The sequence below is a fragment of the Eulemur rufifrons genome, chromosome 16 (assembly GCF_041146395.1).
Source record: "Eulemur rufifrons isolate Redbay chromosome 16, OSU_ERuf_1, whole genome shotgun sequence".
Taxonomy (NCBI): Eukaryota; Metazoa; Chordata; class Mammalia; order Primates; family Lemuridae; genus Eulemur; species Eulemur rufifrons.
This window is the reverse complement of record NC_090998.1, coordinates 39496000-39515170: the sequence shown is the minus strand read 5'-3', so window position 1 is coordinate 39515170 and position 19171 is coordinate 39496000. Positions and strand designations below refer to the sequence as shown.

Below are 19171 nucleotides of genomic sequence, written 5' to 3'. Positions count from 1 at the left end.
TCCTAGCACTCTGGGAGGCCGAGGCGGGTGGATTGCTCAAGGTCAGGAGTTCGAGACCAGCCTGAGCGAGACCCCGTCTCTACTAAAAATGGAAAGACATTATATGGACAACTAAAAATCTATATAGAAAAAATTAGCCGGGCATAGTGGCGCATGCCTGTAGTCCCAGCTACTCGGGAGGCTGAGGCAGTAGGATCGCTTAAGCCGAGGAGTCTGAGGTTGCTGTGAGCTAAGCTGACGCCACGGCACTCACTCTAGCCTGGGCAACAAAGTGAGACTCTGTCTCAACAAAAAAAAAAAAAAAAAAAAGAAAAAGAACCCTTAAATCAGAGATAATTTTATTTAAAATGAAGCCTTACAAAGAACCCAATATACAAAACCAAAAAAGTCAAAATGTAGTCTAAAAAAGTACTTTAAACCTTCAAATTTTTAACATTCTCTTATATAGCCAATTGATGCACAGAAGCATATTTTGATGGACACAGAAATTTGAAATCAAGAGTGATAAATGTCATGTGCTGTTGGCCTCAGCACCTAACTGCTAGAATAGAAGAGGAGGTAGCAGGGCTTAAGCAGGGGAGCAACTGCAAATCTGCACTGCAGCAAGTTCACTCTTCCTTGGCACGATGAGTTGTTAGGGACCAAAACCAAAAGCCAGAAAGACATGATGTTGTCCAAATGCTACTACAGAGATTTGACCAAGAGATAGTAGTAGGTTGAATTGAAGATACTTGTAGAAGGGATGAAAAGAATTGAATGAGTTAAAAGAGACATTAAGGAGGAAGATCGGACAGGATTTGCTGACTGGTTGAATGTAGGGTGGAAGGAGAGAGGTTTCTGGCTTGATGTGCATGTTTGGTGGGGGCGAAGGAGATGAGAGTTGAGTTTGGGACAGGCCTGTGGGACACACAGGAAGAGATGGCCAATCACGTTGGTTTTATAGATCTGGAACTCAGGAAAGAAATGCAGATTTGGAATCATCAGGATATAGTTGAAAAATAAAATATTATCTTCTTGGAGTCATCTGGAAGTTTCTATCAAAATTTCAATTTAGCAACTGTACTTCTAAGAATTTATTCAAAAATATTCACACAGGTACACAATATCAACATAAGAATATTCCATAGTTCGGCATGGTGGCATGTGCCTATAGTCCCAGCTACTTGAAAGGCTGAGGCAGGAGGATCACTTAAGCCCAGGAGTTCAGAACTGCAGTGAGCTATGATCATGCCTATGAATAGCCACTGCACTCCAGCCTAGGCAACACAGCAAGACTCTCCTAAAAAAAAAACAAAAAAAACTGGAAGCAATCTAGATGCTTATAAAGAGCATCTATATCAGTGGCTTTCAACTAGGAGCAATTTTGCCACCCAGGGGACATGTGACAATGTTGGAAAACATTCTTGTTACAACTGGAGGAAGAGGTGCTACTGCCATCTAGAAGGTAACATCCTCCAATGCACAGGACAGTCCCACAACAGAGATTTATCCAGCCCAATAAGTCAACAGTGCTGAGGATGAAAAAACCCTGATCTATATAATAATATGCAGGTATTCCAAATGTACTGGCACAGGAGATATCTATAATATATTATGCGTAAAAGGTAAGCTGCAGAACAGTAAGTATAATATGATCTGATTCTGTAAAAAAAGAAAAAACAGTAATAGATATGTTTACATATATATTGAAAATAATTGGGAAGACTATATACTAAATTATTTATCATTAGGGGATGGGATTGTGGGGATTTTCACTTTGTTTTATATACTTAACAGTGTTTGATTTCAAAAATAAGCCTGATTTATATAATCTCAAAAATACAGATATTTTTGGACAGGCACACTGGCTCACACCTACAATCCTAGCACTTTAGGAGGCTGAGGTGGGAGAGGCTGGAGGATAACTTAAGGCCAGGAGTTCAAGACCAGCCTGGGGAACATAGTGAGATCCCCATCATTACAAAAAATAAGAAAAATTAGCCGGACATGATGACTTGCACCTATAGTCCCAGCTACTCAGGAGACTGAGGCAGGAGGATCACTTGAGCCCTGGAGTTTGAGGCTGCAAAGAGCTATGATGACACCGGTGTGCTCTAGCTGGGCAACAGAGTGAAACCCTGTCTCGATCAATCAATAAAAACACAGAGTTTTTTCATTAAGAATGAATAGCCTGTACATGTGTATTTGCTAACAAGACAAGACGGTCACAATATTTAGCAGAAAAAAACAAGATACTAAACAGTTTACACAGTATATTTGATTTTAAGAATATTTTTATAGATACATAAAATTTTTTCAGTGTGTGCACAGAAAAATGTGGATGTTCATACACCAAAATATTAACAGTGGTTAGCTATGGCTTGCAAGATTATGGACTGGTTTTAGCTTCGTTCCCTTCTTTCCTTTTTACCCATATTTTCTAATTTTTCTACAATGAACATCTATTATTTCAAGAAATAAATATTTTTTTATTTTTGTTCTTTCATCCAGCCTGCAGAAATAAGGAAACAATATTTTAAGACTTCAATCATGACTACTTACTACAATATACAAATTTAATCACAATGTTCCTTCTTCTCTGTTTCCTTGTTGAAATATAGAAACCCTCACCGTATTTTTTCAAAAATAAAAACCAAATCTTTTCAAGGTAGCCAACTTAAGAGTTTAGGTAATTTCAAATAATATATACAACTAACGAAGGTACAGGAGCCTACCAAGGAAACTTTGATCAGAAACAGGAAACCATGTCTTCTATTGTAAAAGAAATAACAGAGTATTCTCTCAATCCACTCCCCACTTACAGGGTCCCTTCCCCTATCCGGTACCCTCCCCACCTCCCCCCTCAGGCACAAAGACCATTTCTGATGGCTCAGAACACATCTGGCAAAGTGACAAAGTGAAAGGCCTTTCAAAGCTTTCTTCAAGGCTTACAGTCTCAATAATTTACTGTCAGTAAATGATCGTGGGACAAACTGTTAGATTTGGCATCCTGGACTTTAATCAACCACTTAACCACCTCAGGTTTTTAAAGAGGTCAATCAAGAGAGTCTCGTTCAGCCATGCCAATTAGCTCCATTAGATCCATAATGAGCAAAGAAATTAAGGAGACCTGAAGAAGCTGAGCTGCAATGACAATGTGAGGACTATGATGCTGGGCCATACAATAACTTAAAAATGTTCTCCCCCTTCTCTGACTACAAGCCCCTGCTCAAAGGTCAACTCCTCTGTGACGCTTTCCACCACTTGTTAGCCACTTCCTTTTAGTGCTCCTACAACTGTGCATGCATCTGCGATAGTACTTAGCACATCACTGGTATTTAATGACGTGTTTACACTCTCCATCTCCCTACTAGACTGTGCACTTGAGGGCAGGGATTATGTCTTGTTCATCTCTGTAGCCTGCTCACAGCCTGGAACAATAGGTGCTTGTTGAATGACTGAATGAATTAATAAAATGGAGGCAGTGAGAGAACAATAAATCAAAGAGACATGTGTGTACTTGGGTGGAAAACTGGAAATGGGAGGAAAAGAGGACTTTACTTCAGCAAGAGCTGAAAGGCCCAGGGAGAGGAATCTAGGGAGCCAGAAGTTTACTGAAACTTGACGGCTAGACCTTAGAGGTGACCAGAAAAGCAACACTTGGACTGCCTGAAGACAATAGTATATAAATCACAGGGCACTAAAAGCCAAAGGAACTCCAAGCCAGATATAGATACATCCCTTAGCTAGTAAGCAAGACCAGAAAGAAGGAATTCAGTGAGAATCTGTTGTCCCACAGTTCTGTAATTGTCCACCTATAGTTTGTGCTCTTAAATCATTCTCACCACCTATAGTTAAACAGATTATGCTGCACTAAAGCAATGTTTCCAAACTTGCCCAATTATTAAGAATCACCTGAGGAACTTGTAAAAATACAAATTCCCAGGCCCCTCCCACGGAGATTTTGATGCAGAGATCTATACTTCTACCAAGTACCTTCCAATAAGTTTTAAAAATCAGGCAAGTTTGAAAACAGCTGCTGTAAAGAATCCTGTCTGGAGTGTGCTGGGTGGCTCTGCTGACTTAATGTCAGGAGGGTACACGTGGAAAGAATGTTGCCTTGGCTATCCAGCCTCAAGGGAGAGCACAAAAGCTTCGGAGCTCACAGACACTAAGTCACATCACAAGTATTGTTACTCAGAACAGATTTTTTGCCCTCTGGCATATGGAACAGGAAGGAGTGCCATAACTATACCTGTATAAAATTTGCATTAAATGACATTATGTCGAAAGGAAACCTGTTGTTCAAGTTTTTTGAGAAATAAACAAATAGAGGGAGGATTAGCCTTCCCCTCCCACTAGGGTAACGTATTTCTCCACCCACATGTACGCCTTAGAAGAGCAGCCACATCCAGGGCTCTGCAGAGCCTGGCAGGTGTGGAGGCACAGGGACATATAAGATACTGACCCAAACAACTAAGAGACAAGGCACGAGCAGTCTGGGACCCACATGACTTGACACTGTCCAGCCGCATCAGCACTACCACAGTCGTGAACAGCCAATACCAGCCATATGGAAAGATGCATGTGCGAGGCTAAGTGGAAAGAACATTATGTTCCCAACAGCCCTCCTCCCCACCTGGGATCAATGAAAGCAGCTTGTCACAAGGAGCCCACAAATCATCTTAACCGATCCACAGAGGAGCTATGAGCTGTGTGAGCCTACCAGCCAACCCAAGCCTCTTAAAGGCCACAAGGTGACAGGGAGAATAGTCCTACAGGCAGTGAGCTGTCCAAGTGTATGATTACACTGATGACACTGTGGCACTGTGCTATGGTGAAGAACTTAAGAGTTTGAGCTACACAGAACTATGTCTAGAACAGAGCTTTACTGTTTCTGGGCTATAGGACTGTAGACAACTTGTACTTCTAGATAAGTCTCAGTTTCCATGCCTGTGAAATGGGGAATAATACCTATCTTGCAAAGTTTTCATTGTGATTAAAAGTATAAGATGTGGGCCACAGAAAACAGCATTATCAAAAAAAACATTTACCGAAAGCCTACTGAGGTCTACCCTATTGGCCAGGTTGGGGTAGGAGGAGGCAACTATGTGGCATAGAGGAGACAGGCAAACAAACATTGCTAACACTCCATAATTAAGGGTCATGGGAGAGATGCACACCAAATGCAGCATGGAACCCTGAAGGACACATCAAGATCTCTGCCTGAGTAGGGAAAAGGAAAGCTTCACAGAGCGGGTGATGTTTGGTTTGGGTCTGGTCTTTCATTCCAATATCAGAAATGTGATATAAATTCCTAATGATGTAGTCACTTAGTGGTTTGCTAGTTTTACTCTGCTGCTGACTGGCTCTGTATGGGCATGACCATGTTTGGTAGTTTGCTTTAGGATTCTTATCTCCCAGAGAAATGGGGCAATGCTAAGTAATTTTCATTTAAGACCTTGTGCACCACCCTGAGCAACTAGGTGCTAAATAAACATGGGATTTGGGAAATTCTGGAGGGTCACCAAATCACATATTCCTACAGGGAACAACCTTGACAGAATAGAGGGCAAGGATTACAGCTCCAGCCATAAACTGCGCCAGTGGAAATAAAAAGGCATGTGCCACTGTTGCCCTGCCTCAAAGTCACACCTCTTTAGTCAGAGGTGGAAATGGGGGGGGGGGACCCTGGGAGTGCAAGAAAAGCATTCTTGAGCACTGAATGGATGACAAGCAGAGTATTAAGCAAAGACGAATAAAACAGTATCTTTGCCTTCAAGGAGTTCCCAGTCTAAACAAATATTACAATAGAAGTGACAAGTGCTACCCTAGAGATTATGTGCAAAGTCTCCGCAAGAAAATAATGGTCATGAAAATTATCATACTCAACAAAAATAAATAAGTAAGTAACACTTACCAAGGGCTTACTATGTATCAACCTCTGTTCCAAGAGTCTCACAGCAGCCCTATCAGGTGGTATTATCATCATTCTTATTATGTAGGTAAGGATACCGAGACATAGGAAGTTTAAACAACTTCCTTACGGTCACACCTAATAAGTGCTATGATTAGGATTTGAACCCAAGCAGACTTGGCTCCAGAGCTCCTGTTCTTAATTACTACCCTACATTCGTTTTCAAAGAGAAACTCCAAATTCTGCTTCAGAAAGATTGGAAAGACACCGAAAAAGTGGCTCTTGGCCTGAGTCTTAAAGGATGACTGTCAGGAGACAGAGACAGTGACGCGAAGGCACAGTTCATCAAACCCACAGCTTGGAAGAGAGTGGCATGCTTGGAGCAATAAAAAAGATATAAAAACTATAAATTCCATCTCTAATGAACAGGACACTGGCTGTGCTGCTACTCCTGCAGGCCTACCAAGGGGAAGGATTCCACAGTTCGTACCTCACCATGAAATCCTCAGACACTTGACATGTAGGGCTGGTATATACCTCATGGGTCCATCAATTTACTTCCCTCTTCATTAAATATTAATAGCTCTATATAACACAACTACCATTCTAACTTTTCAAAATGTTCTGAAATCAATTTATTTGATTTTGCTAAAAACCCTCTTCAATAACCAAAAAAGGCATTACCTTCATGACAGACTAAGAAACTGAGATGAGAAAAGGTAAATGTCTTTCTTAAGGACACACAACTAGCCTGTAATCCCAGCTTCTCAGAAGCCTGAGGTGGGAGGATCGACTGAGCCAGGAGCTCGAGGCTGCAGTGAGCTATGATTGTGCCACTGCACTCCGCCTGGATGACAAAGCAAGACCTCATCTCTACTTTAAAAAAAGACACAGATACACAGCTAGACTAGAATCTGGGTCTCTGGCTTTTTCTTACTATTCTTTGTCCATTGTTATTTATTTGTAGGTGGCCCCCAAATCAGATACAATAAAAAAAAATAAAACTAACCTATTGTTCATATGATGAACAACATGGAATAAGCAGTTTTTATGACTCACTTCGAAATACAGATGACTTTTCAAAACACATTAACACTTCCCCCACTCCTTAACAAGATCCTGAATGAACTGTCTCTTTTAATCGCTTTCATCTTTTAAATGAGACAGCCGACTATGGAAACGGTGTCCAATTGCTATTTAAAAATTGTCACCAAGAAGTCATTATACATCACTATTGATCTACATATAGAATGTGGCCTGTTTTGTTAAGGAGTAATTAGGAGAGAGAGAAATGAAAGACTAAGGAGAAAAAGTTGTAAGAGTCATCACCTTCAAATCTATACTTGTATCTAATCAACATGTTCTATCCTTTATAGTAAATTTTAGACCAGAAAGGTGGTATATGTTGGCTCTGGCTGGACTGGGGTTATGACCACTTACACAGAGGGGATGTAAGTAGACCTATAAAGAGAAAGAGACAAAAACACAGCTAAGAATGGGAATGAGGTCCATCTTAAAGCAAGGCTGAAAAAAGTAGAAGATTTGAATCATATCCAGAAGGTGCTGGCTAGAAAACAAAGAACATTTTTTTTATTCAATTTTCTCATTTCTCCTCACAATGATAATTCTATTCACTAAATTATATATAAGCAGCCACCCATCTAAAAGGCTCACAAACTTACAAAATAAAGCTCATAGTCATATAAAAGAACGGCCTTAACTCTTAAACCAGCTACTGGCATTTGTTTTTCCCTACCTACTTTTCTTGCTATATCTTACTCAAAGTGTCCAATGGGACTCCAAAGAATTAAAAACTTTGAATAATTCAAAGAACTTTCTGTAGTTTCTTTCTACAGAGAGGTAGAATTAATCTTATGATGAAAGGAAAGTAAAAGGATATAACATTTTCATAGTTTAGCCAGAAATAAAACTCTATTAAAATACTTTAATCTGTTGAAAGAAGATGAGAATTTTTTATTTGATCTAATTTTTTTGGAAGACAATCAGTGGTTCTAAAAGTCTTCAACTAGCAGCCTATAAAAGCTATACTATTCTCTTTTTTCAACTCAACCTTGCTAATCTTACATAAGATTTTTCAAGGAAATTAACTTCAGAACATTCAAATTTCCATTCTCAGTAGATATTCTCTCACTTCATTTAGGACAATGACTAGACATTTGCCATGTCAACAACTAGAGGATAAACCCAGATTGCTTTCTCCCAAAACTCAAACCACAGAATTATTTTGGCTGCACTGCTCTGTTTTCTAGGTCAAATATATATGACTTCTTACAAATGGTATTTCACCTAAGGCACCAAGCAAGTTCAAACAGATAAGATGCAACAAAGTAAAACACTTAAAACACTGGGAAACTGATCTGTAAGTATGACTACATCATTAGGCAGCTGGTTAAATTAATCCATCTAATGCAAAAGGTATGTTCATTTGTCCACTTAGAAAAACCAAGCCTGCAAATAAGAAATTTGCTACACAAATGACTTGAATGTTTAAAAGGAACAAGAGGAACCCAAGGGATGGTTCAGTCAGTAGAAAAAGCACAGTTTCTAGCATAAGGCAGATCTGGGTTTGCACCCTGAGTCTGCCATTTACTTGCTACTTAACAAGTTACTTAACAACTTTGTGCCTCAGTTTCATAATAGGTAAAACTGGAATAACTCCTACTTTGAGCTCTTATGATGAGTCTTCAATGAGAGAATAAATTCAAAAGTCCCTGGCACACAGAACATACTCAACTAGTTTTAGTTGACACCACCCAAGCCCCAACCCCACCCCTTAAGTCCTAAGAGTAACTTTATCTTTAAAAGGATTATTTAGAAAATTCTGGGTTGGTAGATTCTCTTTAAAAAAAGAAGAGGGAGTGCACTAAGTGTCACTAAAGACGCATGGTAGGGCTAGACTATTAGCATTAAGAGCCAATAAAGTTAGTGCTTTTGGATGCTAAAAGTCTAAACAAAGGAAAACTGATGTTTCAAAGAGGAGGTAGAAATAACTAAACCAGAAATGAGCAGAGATTAGTTAAAATGCATATATGTAAATGTATGTAAATAAAAGTGCCATTATGCACAAAACAGGACTACATGCATCTAATTATGGATATTGCCAAACTCCCAGGGAAAAGATGGCATGGAAAAAAAGATAACTTTCATTTTGGCTTCTTCTTTTCCCTGACTTTTATCTCTAATTTTTGTCAAAAATTTAGAAAACTGTTTCTAGCATTAATAGGTATATTCAATTATTCTGATATCCATCACAGCAATTTTTTTAAACTAGACAATAAGTAATAACATCTATATCAACCACTGAATCTGAATTAAATGGTTCTTGTGCCAAGTATTCTTTATCAATAGTCTAGATAAAATTAACAGTGTTCAAAATCCAAGTATGTCCTCTTGCAAGTGCAAAATAATTGAAAATTTTTAAAGAGATGAAGAATTTTGTTGGTAACAAATTCACACTGCTCCACAAATCAAAGACACACAGGGAAAAACACAGGGAAGGAAAATACTGCTATGCCATAGCATGTGGATCCCAAAATAAGGTCATTTAGGTCAAAGTGGAAAAGGGTCTTTCCAATGAGGCAGAAAACAGATCATCATTTTGTGTTTGGCACAGATTTACAGTCTCGGGTTCCAGGTGTCTGGAGATTTAGGTTTTCCTCCCTATTTTGCTACAAACTAGTCCTCTGATACCGGGCATGCCGTTACACTTCTCTGGCCTCAGTTTCCTCATGTGTAGGAATGAGGATCTCATGAGCTCTAAGCCTGCTTTAGCTCAATGTTTGATGAATGCCACTTGTCTGGCACTGTTACATGTGGTAAGTCAAACACAAGGGAGTGCCAGGTGCAGTGACTGATGCCTGCAATACCAGCATTTAGGAGGTCAAGGTAGGAGGATTGCTTGAGGCCAAGACTTCAAGACCAACCTGAACAACATAGTGAGACCCTGCCTCTATTAAAAAATATAAAAAACAAAGGGAGGATATTTAGTAGGCAATAGGAGCTAAGCTCTAGCATGGTTATATAGATTCTGGGAACTATCAGGTATAGGAGGCTATAGTTGAAGCCTTCGGTGTGAAGGTGTGAATGTTATCACCCAGAAGGAATGCAGAGTGAGAAGGTGACCAGAAAAGGAATCCTGGAGTAAACTAACATTTAAAGAACAAGCAGAGGAAACGGAGATAATACTGAGACATGGTTGGGAGACCAGGAGGGAATGGGGAGAAAGGAGGGAGAAGAAAGAGAGAAGATGATGACGAATATACACTGTCACTAGTGTAAAATAAGATCAAAAATTCCCACTGGGTTTTTGCAGGTAGATCACCAGTGGCCCAGTTAAGAATAATTTTAAAGTAACAGCAAAGGAAGAAGACAGATTATTTAGGGTAATGAAGAATGAATAAGAGGTGTAGTGAGAGCAACAGATTTCTTTCTTTCCATATGTTTTATTATAAAGGGAATGAGATATGGTGCAGTATCTATAGAAAGCTAGAGTCAAGGAAGGTGAGTCTTTTTCTTTTTTCTTGCTTTCTTTTCTTTTCTTTTCTTTTCTTTTCTTTTCTTTTCTTTCCTTTCCTTTCCTTTCCTTTGAGAGTCTCAGTTTCTGTCACCCAGGCTGGAGTGCAGTGGTGTCATCATAGCTCACAGCAATCTCAAACGCCTGGGCCCAAGAGATCCTCCCACCTCAGCCTCCCAAGTAGCTGGGACTACAGGCATGCACCAACATGCCCAGCTAATTTTTTAATTTTTTGTAGAGATGGGGTCTTACTATGTTGCCCAGGCTTTCTTTTTCTTAAAGATGGACAAATATATAAGTTATAGAGAAAGAGCTATTAGAAGGAGGTTGAAATACTGATCAACTAATACTAAGAACTTCCTAAGTGCAAAGCATTACTTTAGAGTGGGACAGGATCCCAACATGACATAGTCATGAAGTTTATAGTTTCTCCCAGTAGACAGAGACCAAAACCAATTCTATAATTAATGATTTAATTACGAGTTTTCTGTGGGGAGCTGAGAGCTCTAACAGACTTTGGCAGGGCCTCAGCACTGCACCACTCCAGAGAGTGCCCTTCAGTGGTTAGCTTCAGGGCTTCCCAATCTGTGCTAGGAATATGTTACTTGCCCTTGATCTGTGAGTGCTTTATGAGTGTGGAAATATTTATCCTCAGCCCTTGTAGCAGCCTGGCAGAGCTTTCAGGAACTGGAAGGCCCAAGCAAGTCACCTTGAATAGCCAAACAGTCTTTTTACCCCACTGTATTGAACAAATATTATCATTTTCTATGTTTGTCAGGATATGTAAAAGGTTGAAAGCATTGTAGGACTTTAATGATACTTTTTTCTCTAAGAAAGAAGATGTCTTGACTATTAAAAAAATCAATTCTGATCCTGACTATAAAAAAAACACAAAAGAAGATAAGGATGAGTAGGTAGGTATACATTTGGGGGAACACTAGGAAGATGACAGGGCTCTGGCTTGCTGACCTCTAAATTTCTTTCTATGCAGGAGTCAGAGTAAAGATTTTCTTGTCTATTTCCCCACTACATTCATTAACTGCTTATTTCACGCCAGGTACCATTCATCTAAGCATTCACATGTATTAACTCATTTAATCTTCTAAACAATCCTAGGGGGTGGTATTATGAATTCCAGTTTTCAGGTGAGAAAGTGAGGCACAGGGAGATTAAGTGACCTGCACAAGGACACAAGATTATGGAAGCACCAGCAAGATGGTCTGGTTCCAGGGTCCAAACTCTTAACCACTACTTAATGCTGCCTCTCTAAGCTCTCTGCTGAGAGGGATGGAAGAATTGGAAGAGGGCGTTTCCGCAGAGTTGCCACTGCAGGAATGGGAGGCACATGCCCTGAAGTTCATACAGACTGTAGTCCCAGCTCCGCCAGTTATTAGCCAGTTATGTCTGAAAAAAGTTAATTTCACTAAGTCCATTTCCTCACCTATAAAATGAGGATAACAGAACCTACACATAAATATGAAGATTAAAAGAGATAATACATGCAAAGTTCTTAGATCCTAGCACAGATTAAGCACTCAATGACATTTGCCACTCCAATGGCAGAGGAAGTTAACTAAAGAAATGTAGAGTGTGCCAGGCAGTGCTTAGAATCAGGGAGACAGAAAAACGACTTTTTTTAGTGGTGTCAATTTCCACAGTTTTGTGATTTTTTTTTTTTTCCAGCAGTGCCTGAGAGAAGGTTGATGTTCAAATAACTTGGAGCTGGGGTGGAATAGAAAAGGAGATGAAAGGAAGCAAGGATCGACGCTAGCAAGTATTTATTAATCAGTAATCAATTAATCAATAAAAAACACTTGAACAAATGATTTACAGCACTATTAACCTAATTTCTGTAACTTTTAAAAGTTTCTATGGGAAATATACTCAGAATTTATCTTGGTATGGCAGAAGACATCACTATCAGGAAGAAATAACAGGATTCCAAAAGGAAAGAGTGCTGAGGGAATAGGGGAAGGGCCCTCAGGAGGGTATATAAAGGTTCCTCCTGGGCTAATTTTCCTTCCCTACTTCCCATACCTGCTTTTCTTTTCTCACTTTGAGCCTAGACAGAAAGACAAAAGCCACGAACAAGCGACCAAGAATAGAAAAGACTGAAGATTAATTTGTCTTAGAGGAAATGCTAAAATTGAAATTTTCTTGGGCATTTCCTCATAAGGGCCTGTGGGAAGGGCAGAGGCTAAGTGAAGAAACTGCTGGCCCACAGAGTGGCTTTGGGGGGACATGGTGGTAGAAGTTTACGGGGGTCAGGTCTGGTGAAAGAGTGACTGAAGGGATGATTACTTGATTACTGTAGGAGACGAAAAGAATAAAACCACCAGAAACAGTGGTGGGGAAGGAAAAGGAGCTCCTAAACCCCACTGGGTCCACCCTGGGGCCTACATTACGATATTTAACAAAGACAGCCAGCTGTTGCTTCTGGTTCCTCTTTTACACCCTGGCAAATTTTTAAACAACTAGCTGGTGGTCATTATTTTCAAAGATGAAATAAAAACAACCCACACTCCTCAATGCAGCCTCAGCAAAAGAATAAATGTTAATAACACTCTTAGGAATAGAGGCCACTGAGGAAGTAGAGAAGCAACAACAACAACAACAAAAAACCCGAAGCCATATAATATGTAATACAAAGCTGTCTGTGGCATTTTGGTAGTACAGGAGCTGATATTCTTAGCAGGCAAGAAAGTGCTTGAAGTAAAGTGAAACAAAAGGAATATGATGAACTGCTTAAGGATTCTTATAAATGACTTATAATTTATAAACACCTATCCACCAATGTTTAGGAGAGATGACTTGGCTGAAATAGAGTGCTTTCTCTCTTTCTGTAATTTGTGCATCTATTGTCCCCCTAGAGATATTTAAATCTCCGATATCACTACAGAAAAATCTACTCCTTTCCTGCAGTTTCAGTTGGGGAGGGAGGTGGTGCACAACAATCCTAAAATAGCAAAGACAACAATATGAGGAATAATACTTCAGAGTTCTAACAGATATTTCCTGTACTTCACTGAGTGTACTAATCACAATCAAAACTAGGAATTACAAGGAAAAAAACACTACTCCCAATAATAGCAAAAGCCCTACACACCATTCTTTCCCAGCCATCACTGCCCAAACAACAAAACACCACATGTCTGAATATTATAAAAAAAAATAAACTTTCAAGGCTGTTCATATATGGAAATGTATATATTAAACAGTCTTAACATTATTTACTAGGACAGGGATGATAGTAATTTAAAAAGTCATTATTCTAGAATAAAAACTAAGAATAATCAAATATTGGATTTGTTCAATTACATTTAGGTATTATAGCTATATCCTTAAAATTTTTTTAAACTTTATTAAAAGTCTTGCATTAAAAACACTTCATTGTCATGAATTTGGAATACTATTTCCTATACCCTTCTCTATTTTTATCAAATATTTTTGTAATGTAGTTTTTTTCCAGAATGAAGCAGCTTTTAAGAATGCAATCATGGGCCGGGCGCGGTGGCTCACGCCTGTAATCCTAGCACTCTGGGAGGCCGAGGCGGGTGGATTGCTCAAGGTCAGGAGTTCGAGACCAGCCTGAGCGAGACCCCGTCTCTACTAAAAATGGAAAGACATTATATGGACAACTAAAAATCTATATAGAAAAAATTAGCCGGGCATAGTGGCGCATGCCTGTAGTCCCAGCTACTCGGGAGGCTGAGGCAGTAGGATCGCTTAAGCCGAGGAGTCTGAGGTTGCTGTGAGCTAAGCTGACGCCACGGCACTCACTCTAGCCTGGGCAACAAAGTGAGACTCTGTCTCAACAAAAAAAAAAAAAAAAAAAAAAAAAAAGAATGCAATCATGGTGCGTTAACAGAACATGAAAGAAGAGGAAACATCATTATAAAAGCCAAACATAAAAGAAAAAAAGCCATGCATAGGCAGTTTGTGTGCCAGTGGGTTTGAGGAAAGAAAAGTGGCCTCCATCATCTCTTCTTTTGTCTTTCATAATAGAATTTTTAGCTGAGCAATCAACTACTCAGAATAAAGACCACAGTTCCCAGTCCCCCCATAGCTAGGTATGGTCAAATAACTGAGTCTGGCCAATGTAGTACCAACAAAAAGAATGTGCGCAACTTCCAGGTTTGGCTCTTCAAAGGAAAGGGCATATCCTCCCTTCCCTTTCTCTCTTCCTGATGGCAGAAATCAGGCATTTTGGACCACGGGTTGAAGGCCAGACGCAAAGATGATGAAGGAACAGGACAGAACGCGCCTGAAGCCCGCTGCTCTCGTGAAATGGAGCTGCCGTATTGATTCAGACTATTACATGACATAGAAATCAACTTCTATCTTGCTTAAGTACTGTTATTTGGAGTCATGTACTAGAACCCATAATCCAACAAATACGTAGTAAATGAAGCCATTTTCAGTCAGTTGTTGCTACATGGTGTCCCCCTAGAACCACAAACTTCTGGTACTAAAACGTTTTAAAACTAATTTAACTCTTATGTAGGTGAGACATAACCCTTATAAACTTTTCACTGCAGATCCTCTTTTTTTTTTTTTTTTTTTGAGTTAGAGTCTCACTCTGTTGCCCATGCTAGAGTGCCGTGGCGTCAGCCTAGCTCACAGCAACCTCAAACTCCTGGGCTCAAGGGATCCTCCTGCCTCAGCCTCTCGAGTAGCTGGGAATACAGGCATGCGCCACCATGCCAGGCTAATTTTTTCTATATATTTTTAGTTGTCCAGCTAATTTCTTTCTATTTTTTTTTAGTAGAGACGAGGTCTCGCTGTTGCTCAGGGAGGTCTCGCTGTTGCTCAGGCTGGTCTCGAACTCCTGAGCTCAAACAATCCGCCCGCCTCGGCCTCCCAGAGTGCTAGGATTACAGGCGTGAGCCACCGCGCCCAGCCCAAATCCTCTTGATAAGTCTTTTTTCACACCCAGTTTTGGCTTATATAAATGAGATTTTGATCTAGGCTGAATTATTACAAAGTAAATATGGTTTACTTATTTGAAATGAGAGTACTGCAAAGAAACTTTTAAACTAATGTAAAATTACCTTAGAACACACACTAAGAGTCTTGAATTAGTTGATCAATAGACTGCTAGTGTTAATATTTCTGATAGATGCTATTTCCATGAAAGGTTTCAGCATAATCAAAATGGCTTTTCTAAAATTATACTTGTGTTTATTTTATTCCTGATGTTAAAACAGCAACCACTTGATACGCTAAGTGTTCCCCAACAAAATATTATCTAAATAAACTATCAGCTAAAAATAGATGAGTGAACACAAATTCCAATTACTAATTTGCTAATTGTTGAAAGACTGCAGCCTTTGGAAATAAGGCAACTGTGTAAGGAATGATATTTTTCCTTTATTTCTAGACTAAGAGCTTGCTGTCCCTTAGCTATTAGTAATTCCAGAAAATTCTCCAAGCTTCAAACAGAGAAACCTCTGCTTTCACTGATTAGATGCTTTCACTGTAAGACTGTATTTGAACAAAAAACCCTCACCTTAGCCAAAAGATCTTAAAACTACTGAATATATAGCTAATATATAGAGTGCTGGTCTTCTTTTTAATAGTAGAAGGGGAATGTTGTCAAGTAAAGCAAGAAGATAAATCATAGGAAAGACCTGATTTGATGAAAAGTAATGAGATTATCCTTGAATTTTTTTTTTTTTTAATGTTTAAAAATGTCTAGATCTTTTCTATCTGTGTGATACTCTGGAAATCAGAGAAATCTAGGATCTAAGACTAACTCATGACTTACTAGCTATGTTTCTCTGGAAGAGTTACTTAAGGTTTCTAGATCTTGGTTTTTTTCCATCTGTAAAATGAGGAAATCTGCACTTGTCTAACAGGATTGTTACCAAGATTAAGTGAGATAGATTATGTAAGCAAAGTTCCTGGCAGAGTGCCTGGTCCAGGGTGGACACTCAATAAATGTTAGTTCCCCTCTCCACTCACTCTGTCCCTACCAATAATCAACAGGACCTCAGGAAAAAAATAAAAAATGAAAGGGTTCTGATGTGGGTTGTACATCTTTTCGCAATGGGTGACATGTTGAAGATCAACTAAAAACACCTCCTTAGATGAAAACACACATTCGTACAAAAATTTGTACACCCATGTTAATAGCATCATTTATAACCAAAAAATGTAAACAACCCAAATGTCCACCAGTGATGACTGGATAAATAAAATGTGATATATCCACACAAAATTATTCAGCAATAAAAAAGGAATGCAGTACTGATATATACTACAACATGGATAAACCCTGAAAACATTATGCTAAGTAAAAGACTGTATTTTGTATGATTCCAGTTATATGAAATCTCCAGAAGAGGCAAATCATAGACAGAAAATAGATTAGTGGTTGCCAGGGGACAAATGGGAGGAATGAGAAGTGACTGCTGGTGGATATAGGTTTTCTTTTGGGGGTACTGAAAATGTTCTAGAATCAGATTTTAGTGATGGTTGCACAACACTATCAACTTATTAAAAAACATTAAATTGAGCCGGGTGTAGTTGCTCACGCCTGTAATCCTAGCACTCTGGGGGGCTGAGGCAGGAGATCACTCGAGCTCAGGAGTTCGAGACCAGCCTGAGCAAGAGCGAGACCCCGTCTCTACTAAAAAAAATAGAAAGAAATTATCTGGCCAACTAAAATATATATAGAAAAAATTAGCCGGGCATGGTGGCACATGCCTGTATTCCCAGCTACTCGGGAGGCTGAGGCAGTAGGATCGCTTAAGCTCAGGAGTTTGAGGTTGCTGTGAGCTAGGCTGACGCCACGGCACTCACTCTAGCCCGGGCAACAAAGCGAGACTCTGTCTCAAAAAAAAAAAAAAAAAAAAGAAGATAAATTGTACATGTTAACAAGTAAATTGTGTAGTATGTGAATTATACCTCAATAAAGCCGTTTTTTTAAAAAAAAAAAACCTTACTGTATCTAAAATTTAGTAAATCAAATCATAGCTGTTCAAAAGATACTGTCATTTAGAAAACAGGCTACATCAGTGGGTATGTGAATACAAACTTCTAAGCCATTTACAAGAATCTTTAAGCAATTCATCATGTTTCTTTCTACTCATTACATAAAATGAATGCTTTATTTCTTATGCATCTGAAATGATACCAACTATGTACCATCCTTGGCAAAACTGGGAAGAATCACTCAATTTTTTGTTGAGCTTAATCATTTTGTGGCACTCTCATTGATACATATTCCTTTTAAACAATAGAACATTTATAAAAATTGACTACATACCAGACCATAAAGCAAGTTATAATTTCAAAGAACTGGTATCATACAAACCACTTCAATCAATAAAAGATAACCTTTTTAAAGGCCAGTCATAAAGAATAGCCTACGACTATGCCATTTACTTATAATGTACACAACGCATGTAACATACATACTGCCACGTGACAATGTTAGCTCACAAGGAAATAAAATGAGGTTAGATATATGTTTGCATATTGTAAACAAATTTCCTTATTAAATTTAATACATTTGTTTCTCAAAAACTGTATATAATCAATCATATTTAGGAGCATTAGGGAATTTGCTATTTAAAAGATTCAGAGTAAATCTTTTCGTACTACAAATAATCATTGTCTAACTCGTCTGCACTTAATTCTTTCAAAAGTTTATTCTGTATTTGGCGTCATAGTCAATGCACTATTACTGCAGTCCCCAACCCACGGGATGCAGACCAGTACTGGTCCAAAGCCTGTTAGGAACCAGGCCACACAGCAGGAGGTGAGCAGCAGGGCAGTGAGCAAAGCTTCACCTGTATTTACAGCCATTCCCCATCACTTGCATCATCACCTGAGCTCCACCTCCTGTCAGGTCACTATCTCCCATCACCCCAGATGGGACCACCTAGTTGCAGGAAAACAATCTCAGGGCTCTCACTGATTCTGCATTATGGTGAGTTGTGTAATTATTTCGTTATATATTACAATGTAATAATAATGGAAATAAAGGTACATAATAAATGTAATGTGCTTGGATCATCCCCAAACCATTCCCCACCCCATACCCCCACCCCCAGTCCATGGAAAAATTGTCTTCCATGAAACCAGTCCCTGGTGCCAAAAAGGTTGGGGACCGCTGCACTATCACTATCTGAAAAAGTACAATCCAGGAGCTTGCATGAGATGAAAAACAATGCAGAGAAAGGAATTTGGTGCTCTGGTCAGTGCCAAGGTCAACATTTCCCCTAAGTGTTCTTCTAATTCAGCAAGCCAAAGCCTGGAACCAGTCCATGGCTTTATCATCATTGTGAATTTATCCTCGAGCAGTTCCTGAGAAAAGGCACCAGCACCAGCTTCAATCACCTGAGGTGAACAAATAGTTTAGAAATCTGAAACACAACCAATAGTCTTCCTCACTACTAAAATGGTGTGCCAAGTCATACCTCTCCCCTCTCTTTTCCAGGCTAAATACGATGATATGACTTGAGCCTTCTTTAAAAAGACCCAATTCTCAAATACTTTACTTGCTTTGTTAGCCTAGGCAGTCAGATGGAGACTAAACCAAGGGTCCACTTCTTACACTGTGATACTTTCTCTTCCCAGTTCCTCTCACCTTGCCTAGTCCTATCTTCAGACCTGGACATATCATAGGCAATACCATATTCTTTGCTAATTTATAAAAAAGGCAATAACCTTGTCTATTTTTCTCTTTAAACTGTCATCACTTATTTGCTTGAGAAAAATAGTTATATACAAAT

The 19171-nt window shown here is 39.1% G+C and overlaps 1 protein-coding gene across 1 annotated transcript in view; it reads right to left on the bottom strand.

The window, feature by feature from the left end:
• DIP2B (disco interacting protein 2 homolog B) overlaps positions 1–19171 on the bottom strand; it is a 215655-nt gene that overhangs the window by 109618 nt on the left and 86866 nt on the right. The window lies entirely within an intron of this gene.